The following is a 12,923-nucleotide window of genomic DNA, read 5'->3' on the forward strand; positions in this document are numbered from 1 at the left end:
CTGATCACTTTTAATAAAGGCATTAAAAAGGAGAAAAAGTCTCCTGCCCTGTTTATTTCACCCGGTGTCACCCACCTACCCAGCCCCAGGGGCCACACAGCGCCTGAGGCGTCCTCCTCCTGTGCCACCCGGTCGGTGACATGGCCCGTGAAGTAGGGGGCGGCCACCTCACCGGTGGGGACACAGCATCAGCATCACCACGATGGGTGGTGACCCCTGAATTGAGGGAATGGGACTGGAAATTGTATCCTGACCACTGCCAAAATTGTGTGTTGAACCCCAAAATCAGATCCTGATTTCCCAAACTGGGTGCTCAAAACCTCTAAATTGGGTCCTGACCCCTCAAATTGGTTTCTGACCTCGCTCAAATCAGATTCTGCCTCCCCCAAATTGGGTCCTGACCCCTCAAATTGGCCTTGCAACCCCCCACGGCATCCTGTCCCCCTCCAGTTATGTCCAAAAAGCCTCAAAATCAGATCCCAAAGCCTCTCAAAGGGGTCCTGTTATGTCCAAATCGGATCCCAAAGCCTCTCAAAGGGGTCCTGTTATGTCCAAATCAGATCCCAAATCCCCTCAAAGGGGTCCTGCGCCTCCGGTCGGGGTCCCCCCGTACCGAGAGCAGAAGCCGACATCAGCTCCCCACCAGCGTCCATCGCCCGCCCTCGGGCCCCAGCAGGGCCAGGAACCGGCGAATGGGGGGAGACAGTATCGGGGACACGGGGACCGGTGGGTTCTGCTGTGTCCGGTGGGTCTCGGTCTGTCCTTCTGGCTCCCGGTCCTGCTCCCGGTTCTTCTCGCCGGTGGTTCCGGGCAGTCCCGGGGGCCCGTGCGGGCCCCGGTGCTGCTCGCAGCGTGTCCCGGTCCGGACCGTGTCGCCCTCGGACGGTCCCGGTGTGCTCCCGATGCCGGCCCAGTCCCTTCCCGGCAGCCGCCGCCGTTTCCCGGAACGCGCGCGCGGGAATCCTCGCCTGACACGCCCACGCCTGAAATGGCGTCTGTGATAGGTCAAAGCGGAGGTGACATCATCGGTTGCCAGGCAGAGGGGGCTGGAGCGGGTTTGAGAGGCGAAGGAGGCGGTGCCCGGAGGGGGCGGGGTCTGGGCAGGAGGAGGCGGGGTCTGGGCGGGGATGGGGGCGGAGCAGGGCGGGGAGAGGGCGGGGCAGAGCGGGATGGGCGGGGGCTCGAAAGCGAAACCTTAACGGAGCTTTTGGGAGCTGAACTGGGAGTACTGGTGTGAACTGGTGAGTGCCCCAAGCTGGACTGGAGACATTGATGTGGACTGGGGAGCTGAGAGGGCTGAACTGGGAGCACCGTAGTCTAGACTGGGAGCACTGGTGCGGACTGGGGAGTGCCTTGTCTGGACTGTGGAGAGTCCCAGGCTCGACTGGGAGCACTGCTGGGGACTGGTGAGTGCCCTAAGCTGGACTGGAAACATTGATATGGACTAGAGAATGCCCCAGGCTGGACTAGGAAGTGCCCCAGGCTGAACTGGGAGCACTGGTGTGGGCTGGTGAGTGTCTTGTCTGGACTGGAGAGTGCGCCAGGCTGAACTGGGAGCACTGGTGTGGACTGGCAAGTTCCCCGAACTGGACTGGGACCACTGGTGTGGACTGGAGAGTGCCCCAGGCTGAATTTGGAGCACTGGTGTGGACTGCTGAGCTCAGGGGTCTGAAGTGGGAGCACTGGTGTGGACTGCTGAGCTCAGGGGGCCAGACTAGTAGCACCGTAGTCTGGACTGGGAGAACTGGTGTGGACAGGGGAGCGCCCCAGGCTGGACTCAGGAGCGCCCCAGGCTGGACTGGGAGCACTGGTGTGGACTGGTGAGTGCCCCAAGCTGGACTGGGAAGTGCCCCAGGCTGAACTGGGAGCACTGGTGTGGACTGCTGAGCTCAGCGGGCCAGACTGGGAGCACTGTAGTCTAGACTGAGAGCACTGGTGTGCACAGGGGAGCGCCCCAGTCCTAACTGGTTTTAACTGGTGTCTCCACAGGCTGTTGCTCATTCCCCGGGAACCCCACAGAGAGCACTGTCCGTACTGGTCCCACCATGGCGCTGCCACCCGCCGCTCTCCTGCCCAGTGTGCTGCTGGTGGCTGACGCCCTGGCACTGGTGTTACTGGTGCCGCTGGTGCCGCTGCTGGCGCCGCTGGGCGTGCTGGGCGTGTGGCTCGAGGCTGCCCTGCGCTTGCCCATCCTGGCCGCGGCCACCCGGCTGCCAGCCCCTCGCCGTCCTTCCGGAGCCACCGCGGCCGCCGTCACGGCCGCCGCCACCCCCGCGGTGTTCGGAACCTTCCGGAGCCTCCTGGGGCCGCTCGGGGCTGGCCCGGGGCTGTTGGCGGCCGCAGCGCCCGCCTGGCTCGGGGTCACCCACGCTGCTGCCGCCCTGGCCGTGCTGGCCTGGGCCGCGCCCCCAGCCCCCGGCAGCGTCCCTGAGACCCCCGGAGGCGTCCCCAAGGCTCCCAGCAGCGTCCGGCGCGCTCTGGCACTGACCTGGGAGCAGAGGAACGTCCTTGGAGCTGCTGTCCTCTGCCTCATGCTGGCTGTCGTTGGTGGGTGACTGTCTTGGTTTAGGGCAAATCTGGGAGAAAACCTCCAAAAGGGGCCCCTCCAGAAAGCAAACCCACACAACCCGTCCCCAAACCAGTTCAGGAAAGATTCCTCAGAGAGAAGTGGGAAGAACCTGTTTATTTAACAGGCAAAGCACACAAAATGAACAATACCAGATGACAACATTCTTTCACCACTCTGAAAAAGATGACAAATTCAGAAAGTCTCTCTTGGGGGTGGTCGCTCTGTTGTCAGTCCCTCTGGTCCTGGGGCAGCTGCTGCAGCCACAAGGTGCAAACTCTCGGTGTTCCCAGGTCCTGGTCTGGAGCAGGCTCAAGTAGGTCCAAAAAAGGGAAAGGAGAAACAGTCCAGGGAAAAATTCGGACTGCTTAGCTAAACTAAATAATGAGCAGAAACAAAAGCAAGAGCGAAGCAGGAGCAAAGCAGAAGCAAGAGAAAAGCAAAAAGCCAAGCAAAAAGCAAAAGCAGCACCATCTGTGTCTGTGTCCCGCCAGCCGTGGGGGAGCGGCTGATAGCAAAACCAAAGCAAAACTTTCACTCTTCAGAGCCAGTCTTGAAAGCACAGAACATGATATCCAGCATAAACAGAACACACAGATGGGGATACAAACATCCTAACGTCACCTTAGGACGTTGACATGTGGTGACAGGCGTTGACATCCCCAATTTGGGCTCTGCAGCCCCAAATTGGGAACCCCCCAATCTGGGATACCCCACCAAATTGGATGCTGGTGCCTTAAAATTGGGTGTTGAGCTCCTAAATAGGTGATGACCACCCTAAAATAGAGTGGTGACCCTCCTAAATTGTGAGTTGACCCCTTCAGTTGGGTGCTGACCCTGCAAAAATGGGGTGCTCACTTTCCAAATTGGGTTCTGACCCTGCAAACTTGACTGTTGGTCCCCCAAAATTGGGTGCTGACCATCAAACTAATGGTCTGATGCCCAAATATGGATGTTGACCTCTAAGACCTGGGATCTTAAGGTCCTGATCTCCTATGTTTAGGTTCTGATCCATAAAATTGTGTGCTGAACCCCCCCAAAATTGGTACTGACACTTTAAATTGGGTGTAAAATCCCTAAATTTTTTCACGAAACCCCCCAAATTGGGTCCTGACTTCTCTAAATTGTCTCCTGCCCAAATCGTGTCCCGCCTTTCCAAAATTAGATCCCCGCTCCCCAGACTGGATCCTGCCCCCCACAAATCAGGGTCCCCCTGTGTCAGTGGTCTCACCCGTGGTGATGCAGCCTCAGTGACACCCAGGGGAGATGGCGGGGCCGTACACCACCGGCAAGGTGCTGGATGCCATCGGGAGTGGGGACGGAGTCACCGCTGGAGCTGTCGGGATGGTGGCGGCTGCTGGAGCCACAAGGTGGGTTGGAGCATTCCCAGGGCCTGTCCCCATGTCCCCAACGTCCCCGATGTCACCGTGTCCCTGTGTCCCCACAGTGTGCTGTTTTCTGGCTGCCGGGGGTCTCTCTTCATGCTGTTGATGGCGCGTCTCCGTCAGAGCCTGAGCCTGCGGCTTTTTTCCCACCTGGTGCACCAAGACCTGGACTTCTTCCAGGGAACACCAGCAGGTAACGGGGTACGGCCCAGCCCCATCCCCCCCGACCCATCCCACCTGTTCCATCCCATCCCAGCTAGTCTGTCACCCCAGTCCCATCCCCACCATCCCATTCCATCCCATCCCATCCCATCCCGTCCCGTCCCGTCCCGTCCCGTCCCGTCCCATCCCATCCCATCCCATCCCATCCCATCCCATCCCATCCCATCCCATCCCATCCCATCCCATCCCATCCCATCCCATCCCATCCCATCCCATTTCCACCATCCCATTCCCACCATCCCATCCCATTCATCCCATCCCATCCCATCCCATCCCATCCCATCCCATCCCATCCCATCCCATCCCATCCCATCCCATCCCATCCCATTCCCACCATCCCATCCCATTGATCCCATCCCATTTCATTCCCACCATCCCATCCCATTGATCCCATCCCATCCCATCCCATCCCATCCCATCCCATCCCATCCCATCCCATCCCATCCCATCCCATCCCATCCCATCCCATCCCATCCCATCTGTCTGTTATCCCATCCCACGACTCCATCCCCATCATTCCCATTCCCACCATCCCATCCAATTCCATCCTATGCCATCTTCCTGGCTTCATTCTACTCCAGTGTTCCATCCTGTCCCCATCCCACTTTCCCATTCTAGCCACTGTTCTGTCCCCATTATTCTCACTCCCGTGCCTCCACCCTGTTGCATATCCCCAGCTGCCTCCCACCATCCCATCACCCCATCCCACCATTTCCTTTCCCACCATCCCATTTCCCCTGTCCTGCCCCATTCCACCCTGACCATCTCCACAGCCATTCCCATCATCCCATCCCACTGCTCCCCATTACATCATTCCCATCCCAAATGGGATCATCCATGATGGGATCATGGTCTCACCCACCACAATCCCAACCTCTTTTCCCACCCTGCAGCTGAGCTCCTGGCTCAGTTTTCCATGGAAGTGCCATGGGTGTGCAGGGCAGCACTGAGTGGAGCCAACCAGCTGCTGCGGAGCCTGGTGATGGCCCTGGTGGTGGGGGGGTTCATGGTGGGACTGGCACCGGAGCTGGCACTGCTGGCACTGCTGGAGGTGCCCCTTGGAATCGCCACCCGCCGCATCCAGAGCACCCGCAAACAGGTCAGGAGTAGGAGGGAAAGAGTGGGAGGGGACTGAAGAAAGGTGGGAATGGTGGAGCTGGGATGGAGGCTAGGGGAATGGGATGGTGGGGATGGGATGGGATGGGATGGGATGGAGAATGGAAAGGAGGATGATGGAGGTGGAAATGGTGGGATGAAAGGGGATGAAGACAAGGGGAATGGGATGATGGGGATGGGATGGAGAATGGAAAGGAGGATGATAAATGGTGGGATGAAAGGGGATAAAGACCAGGGGAGTGAGATGGTGGGAGTGCTGACATGAGGATAGAACAAAATGGTCGAGATGGGACTGGTGTGGATGAGAAGAGAAGGATGAGATAAGGTGGTGGGTATGGGATGAGACAGTGGGGATGGGGATGGTGGGATTAGGAGAATGGATGGGAATGGTGAGGGTGAGAGAGAAGGGCGTGGGATGGCGGGAATGCAATAGTGGGGATGCAGTGGGTGTGGTGGGATGGGATGTGGATGGTGGGCCCGGAAGGTGATCTGGGAAAGTTGGAGATCCCCTGTTGCTGCCACAGGCCCTTCAGCGATCCATGCTGGAAGCATCCGCCCGCACAGCCACAGGGGTGCAGGAATCTGTTGCCGCCATTGAGACCATCCGAACCTTTTCGGCAGAGGAGGAGGAGGAGGAGCAGCACAGATGTAACCTGGCCAAGGAGCTGAGGCTGAAGGAGCAGATAGAGCTGGAGCTGGCAATCTTCGTCCTTGTCTACAGGGTCAGGGGGGACTGGGAATGGGAACAGCAGAGAATGGGGATGCCAGGATCAGGGATGAGGACACTGGGAATGAGAACACTGAGACCAGAAATGGAAAACCAGCGGCTAAGATGGGGGCACTCAGAGTACAATGGGGACAACAGAACAGGGACATTGAGTTCAGGAACGGCATGGCAGGAATGGGAATGGTGACATTAGAAACAGGATGGGGACACTGGGATAAAGGTTGGGAACATCAGTGTGGTGGTGTTTGCAGGTCCCCAGGATGAGAAAAGAGACAAAATTCTTGACTTCATGTTTCAGAAAGCTGATTTATTATTTTATAATATATATTATATTAAAAGAAAATTATATACTAAAGAAAGAGAAAGGAGACATTAGAAAGCTAGAAAGGAATGAATAATAAAATCTTGTAACTCAACAGAGAGTCTGACACAGCTGGACCTGTGATTGGTCATCAAGTAAAAACAACCACATGAGACCAATCAAAGATGCACCTGCTTCATTCCACAGCAGCAGATCATTATTGTTTACATTTCGTTTCTGAGGCCTCTCAGCTTCTCAGGAGAAAAATCCTGGTGAAAAGATTTTTCAGAGAATATGTCTGTGATAGATCAGGATCAGGAATAGGGACATCAAGAGTAAGATGGGGACATCCAGAACTGGAACAAGGACACCAGGAACAGAGATGAGGCCACCAGGAACAGAGATAAAGACACAAAGGAGTGGGATGGGGACAGGCAGAATGGGGACACCAAGAGTGGGTTGGGGGCAGATGGAATGGGGACACCAGGAGTGGATTGGGGGCAGATGGAATGGGGATACCAGGAGTGGGTTGGAATGGGAGCAGATGGAATGAGGACACCAGGAGTGGGTTGGGGGCAGCAATATGCCTGTCCCACCTACAGGTGATCAAACTGGCCATCTGGGTCATGGTGCTGGAGCCACCAGCAGCTCCGTGACGGATCCATCACTCCTGGGGTCCTCGTCACCTTCCTGCTGTACCAGGACAGAGTTGGTAACCATACCCAGGTGATCCCATGGAATGCACGTGTTTGTCCATCCGACCGTGCTTCTGTCCATCCCGGTGCCACCCCCTTCCTTCTCCCCAGGTGCTGCTCTACGGCTTCAATGAATTCCTGACCAACGCAGCTGCTGGACAGAGGATCTGGGAATACCTGGATCGGAAACCCGCAGGGAATGTCGGGGGGACGCGGGAGCCCCCCGAGCTTCAGGGCCATGTCACTTTTCAGAAGGTCTCCTTCACATATCCTGGAAATCCAGAGCACCCTGTGCTGAAGGTGGGTCTGGGGGGAGGTGGGGTTTCCCAGGGGTGGGAATTTTGGCATCACCTGCTGTCACAATCCGTCCTTACAAACGGGTTTCTTGATAGTTCATGGATTGATCTCAGGGTGCAAAAAAACCAACACGGCACAGGAGATTTGCAGTAATAAAACGAATGCAGCTTTATTGAATGACCACCACAAAATGCAGTAGAGGGATTAAGGGAGAGAAAAAGATAGAGAGAGAAAAGAGAGAGAGAGAAGGAGGGGGATATAGCTACCAAATGCAGAGACGAAATCCTTTGGTCCAGTCCAGTCGAGGATCCGCCTATTACGTCGGGGAGATCTCAGGGTTGCAGTCCATCTGGACCCCAATTATACTCTTTTTCGATGGGGGAAGGGGAATGGATTTTGCAACCGAGTCAAAGGTAGTTTATTGTATCTTCGGGAAGGAAAGAATAATGTTTGGAAAAGGGGTACACACAGTCCATGTTCAGCAGTGGGTGTGAGCCATTGTTTTCGTGGTCCACTGCTCACACCTGCAACATCCATCTTGCTTTGGTTAGGTTGCCTCCCCCACACACCTCTCCCAGGTTGGGGGTCTCAGTCCCAGTCCTTGGAAAGAGTGTGGGGGGCCTTTTCACATGGGGGTTTCATGTCTTGGTCTTTGATGGAGAGGCTTCTTACATCTCAGTTCGTCTGTCACGGCAGTTGTAAGACAAGTGAAGGGTCTTTTGTGGGGGACCACCCAAAACTCAGGAGAAGTCCAGCCAGGCAAAGAGGGGACAGCTTCCAAGGCTACTGTTGCAAAAAGGCAAGGTGCCCCCTTCTTCTCATTGGGCTCAGTGTAGCATATAGTAAATACACCTGTGGACAACAGCTTAACAATGCTCTCAGGTCTCGGGGCCTTGTTGGCATGTGACTTTCTCCTTCAGAACCAGAGATTTTAGACAGTGGGGACTCTTCAGTGCTCCCCCAATGATGATGGTGAGGCAGATGAGGAATATTTCAGACAGACTCACACACCTGTCCCCATCCCACAGGACGTGAGCTTCGAGGTGCGCTCCGGGGAGGTGACGGCGCTGGCGGGGCCCAATGGCAGCGGGAAGAGCACGGCCGTGGCGCTGCTGGAGCGGCTGCGGGATCCTGGCAGCGGGACAGTGCTGCTGGATGGGATCCCGCTGCCAGAGTATGAACACCAGTACCTGCACCGCAAGGTGGGACAGCAGAGACACTGAGAACACTGGGCATGGAATGGGGAAAATGGGGACAGGGGTCAGGGGACAACTGTGATGGTGTTCACAGGGGTTTTTGGATGAGGGAAGAGACAAGGATTTGACTCCATGCTTCAGAAGGCTTGATTTATTATTTTATGATATATATATTACATTAAAAGTATACTAAAGGAACAGAAGAAAGGATTTCATCAGAAGGCTAGCTAAGAATAGAATAGGAAAGAATGATAACAAAGGCTTGTGGCTTGGCTCTCTGTCTGCGCCAGCTGGGTTGTGATTTGCCATTAATTACAAACATCCAACATGGGCCCATCACAGATGCACCTGTTGCATTCCACAGTAGCAGATAATCAATGTTTACATTTTGTTCCTGAGGCCTCTCAGCTTCTCAGGAGGAAAAATCCTAAGGAAAGGATTTTCCATAAAAGATGTCTGCAATAAACAATGAAATGGAACTGGGACCACAGGAGCATGGGAGCAGAAATGAGGATACTGGGAAGAGGACATCAGGAATAGGGTGTGGACAACAAGAAATGGGATAGGAACATTGGGAAATGGGATGGGGATGAAAGGAATGGGGAAAAGTGGAAAGTCAGGGGTGGGGACACTGGGGACACAGATGGGGAGAATGGGATCAGGGATGGACACTATGGGGACACCAAGGTGGCATGGGGTCATGGAACAGGGGTGGGGACACCAGGAGCCAAGACAGCATCATAGGGCTTGGGGCTGGGGCAGGTGGTGCTGGTGGCGCAGGATCCCGTCCTGTTTTCTGGAACGATCCGTGAGAACATCCTGCTGGGGCTGGAGCACTGCAAAGAGTCAGAGCTGCGGGAGGCCGCCATTGCTGCTGGAGCCATGGAGTTCATCCAGGGGCTGGAGCAGGGCTGGGACACTGGTGAGAGCTAGGGGGATGGATGGGGCACCCCTGGGGCACATCCCCCTGATCCCAGGATCCTCTGGCAGCGATGGGAGAGCGGAGTGGGTGGCACATGGTGGGGTGTGCGGGGGATCCCTGAGGTCACATCCCACTGATCCCATGGGATTGTTCACGCAGGTCAGATCCCACTGATCCCATGGGATTGCTCACACACTGGTGAGGGAGTGTGGGGGGCAGGGGAAGGGGGGGAACCTCTTGTGCTGGGATCCCACTGATCCCAGGGTCCCCCCGCAGAGGTGGGGGAGTGTGGGGGGTGGGACAAGAGGGGAGAACAGGGCTGCACCCCACTGATCCCCTGTGGTCGCTCCCACAGAGGTGGGGGAGCGCGGGGGGCGGCTGGCGGCGGGGGAGCGGCGCCGTGTGGCCCTGGCCCGGGCTCTGCTCCGGCGTCCCGCCGTGCTCATCCTCGATGAGGCGCTGGATGATGGAGATGATGGAGCGGTGAGTGGGGTGGGATGGAGGGGGTTGGTGTGGATAGGGGTGTAGTTGGTGAAAATGGGGTATGATGGGATGGCTGGGATGGCTGGAATGGGATGGTGGGATGAGGTAGTGGCAATAAGGGATAATGATTGGCATGGAGTGGGAATGATGTGATGAAGACAGGGATTGGATGGGGTGGTGTGGGTCAACGAGGTGGAGAAATAGGACAGGATAGTAGGATGGGATAGAGACCAGGGGTGTAGGATGGCAGGAAAGTAGAATCAAAGGAGGAAGACAAGGAGATACGATAGGGTGGGGTGGGATGGGGTGGGAATGAAGGGGATGGGAATGCTGGGATGAGGACAGAGATGGAGTGCAATGGGAAGAGTTGGAGTGGTAGGAGTAGGATGGGATGGGACAGTGGGAATGGGGATAGTGTGGGCAGGATGGCATAGTGGGCATGGGGATGGGATGGAGAACAGGGAGATGGTAAGAACAGGATGATAGGATTAGGGTGGGACTGAGAGTGGGATGGGATTGGTTGGTCGGGACTGGGTGGGATCAGGTGGGACAGGGTAGGACTGAGTTGGATGGGTTGGCCTGAGGGTTCTCTGATTGGATGGGTTGGGATGAGCGTTCTCTGAGCTGGATGGGTTGGGATGAGCATTCTCTGAGCTGGATGGGTTGGGATGAGTGTTCTCCTAGCTGGATGGGTTGGGATGGGAGTTCTCTGAGCTGGATGGTTTGGAATGGGAGTTCTCTGAGCTGGATGGTTTTGGATGAGCGTTCTCTGAGCTGGATGGGTTGGGATGAGTGTTCTCTGAGCTGGATGGGTTGGGATGAGAGCATTCTCTGGCCGCAGGCACAGCGCTGGGTGCGCACTGGGCTGGCAAAGACCATGCTGGTCGTGTCCCACCGGCCGCGGGTGCTGGACGGGGCCGATCGCCTGGTGCTGCTGGAGCGCGGGACCGTGATGGAGACGGGAACACCAGCGGAGCTGCGGGAACGCCGCGGCACCTACAGCCGCCTGCTCCTTGGAGGAGGCAGCACTGGGCAGCCCGAGGGCCCTGGGATGGGCAGCAAGAAGGGGGCTGCATCTGGCAGGGAATAAAGGGGAATCAGCCCCAGTGTCCTCATTCCCGGTGTTTGTGTCACCAGCCAGCTCCTGGTGTCCCCAGTCACAGTGTCCTGTGAATCCCTTCTCCCCACATCCTCAGGATCCCAACTCCCTGTGTCCCCCATGTCCCCACTGTGTCCCCCAGGTCTGCCCATTCCCTGGATGTGTGTGTATCCCCTGTATCCACCATGCCCCCATGATCCCTGGTCCCCATGTCTGCTCCTGGACATGGGGCACAGGGTGGGAAATCAATCCCAAGGAATGGATCTGGGCATGGGTGTCATGTCCTCATCTCACTCCTGCTGTGCTCACTCCAAGCTCCTGGTGTCCCCAGTCCTTTCCCAGTGTCCCCATCCCCAGTGTCTTTATCCCAGTTCCCAATGTCCCCTTTTCTATTCCTCATTCCCTGAGAGGAAGTGCTGGGCACTGGAGGATGGGACTGAGATTTATTGCCCAAACCAGGGTATTTATACATGAGAAATAAAACATTTTGAACAACTGTAATTCTTGTGTTTAAAACATGGGAAAACAGGAAGTCAGTCTGTTGGGAAGGGCTGCTGTGTGATGAGTGGGAACAGCAGGATGAACTCTGCCAGCAATTTGTGGCTTTCTGCAGGGAGAGGGAAGGGGTTGGACCTGCACCATGGATCATTCAGCTGGTGATGAGAGTAAGAGTTGGTGTCACCCTGTCTCTGTCGCCATGGGTTGGATCTGGCTGAAGAGCCCACAGAGAGCAAGGATCCCACCAGATCCTACTGCATCCCTTGTACCCCAATCCTGCTCCACTAACACCACCTGATCTGTTTTGGAATCCCCTCAATCCTGTTCTGGAATCCCACTCCAATGCTGCCCTATCCATCCCACCTGATCCTGCTCTGGAATCCAGCCCAGATACACTTTAGAATTCTACCTGATCCTGATCTGGAATCGTGCCCTGGTCTGGAATCCTGCCCTATATCCCTTCTGGAATCCCGCACAGATTCCCCTCTGTACCTGTGGTCAAGCAATTGGTTTCTCTGCCTGTTTCTGCAGAATGAGAGGATCCATGAGATTCCAGCATGGATCACACACCAGGATTCACCTGCATGGAGGTGATCCAGAGCTGGATCTGCCTCTGTGTTAGGTGACATGTGGAGGGTGAGGGGCACAGGAGACAGACACCACTCACCCTGATGTTTGTGTGGCAAGAGAGGGTTTTGTTTTCCACTCCCTCCTTTATATAGAGCATTTGAAAGGCCTGGTCTGGATGCTGTCATTGGTTTGAACTCCACACCCCTTTGGGACCTGGGCCACTGAGATGTCTGCAGGCTTATGAGAGATCAAATTGGCCAAAGCTCTTGTCACTGAGCCCAGGGGCTGGCAAGGTGACACCAACATCTCACCCTTTCTTTTCTAGAAATTTTGATTTGCATTCTAGCTGCAGCATTTATGTCCAGGAACTGCTAGGGGAGAGCTCAGGTAAATATGCCCCAGGCATTAGGCTTATAGGTTACAGATTGCAACTTATTTGTAAAAACAACAAACCATTTAAGCCTTGAAGAAAATAAAACAGTCTGCAAGAACAAGAATCATTCAACCCTTATTAAAGAAAGAAAAACAAACACAAAAACTAGGAAACAATCTGTAGACAAGGAAAACAGTTTGTAAACAGGGGAATAATTTGTAAACAGATGAATCTTTATGTGAACTGCAGTCCCAGATTTCCATGAGGTTGTCACCAATCACTGATCACACGGCTCTGTGTCTGCTGAGGGTTTATCAGGAGGTGCTGTCAGGATGCAGTGCAGGCTGGATGCATCTGGCAGGTACCCAATGTGTCCCACTGTCTGTTGGAACACATGAATGTCCCCAAGCCCAGGTAATGAGATCCCAGGGACCCCCCCCATGTATTGGTAAGGAGGTCTTGTGCCATTCCCT

The 12,923-nt window shown here is 55.5% G+C and overlaps 1 pseudogene; it reads left to right on the forward strand.

The window, feature by feature from the left end:
* Positions 1 to 1,991: 1,991 nt before the first annotated feature.
* LOC134426026 (antigen peptide transporter 2-like) lies at positions 1,992 to 11,510 on the forward strand (annotated as a pseudogene).
* The last annotated feature ends 1,413 nt before the right edge of the window (positions 11,511 to 12,923 follow it).

Source organism: Melospiza melodia, chromosome 17, assembly GCF_035770615.1.
Source record: "Melospiza melodia melodia isolate bMelMel2 chromosome 17, bMelMel2.pri, whole genome shotgun sequence".
Taxonomy (NCBI): domain Eukaryota; kingdom Metazoa; phylum Chordata; class Aves; order Passeriformes; family Passerellidae; genus Melospiza; species Melospiza melodia.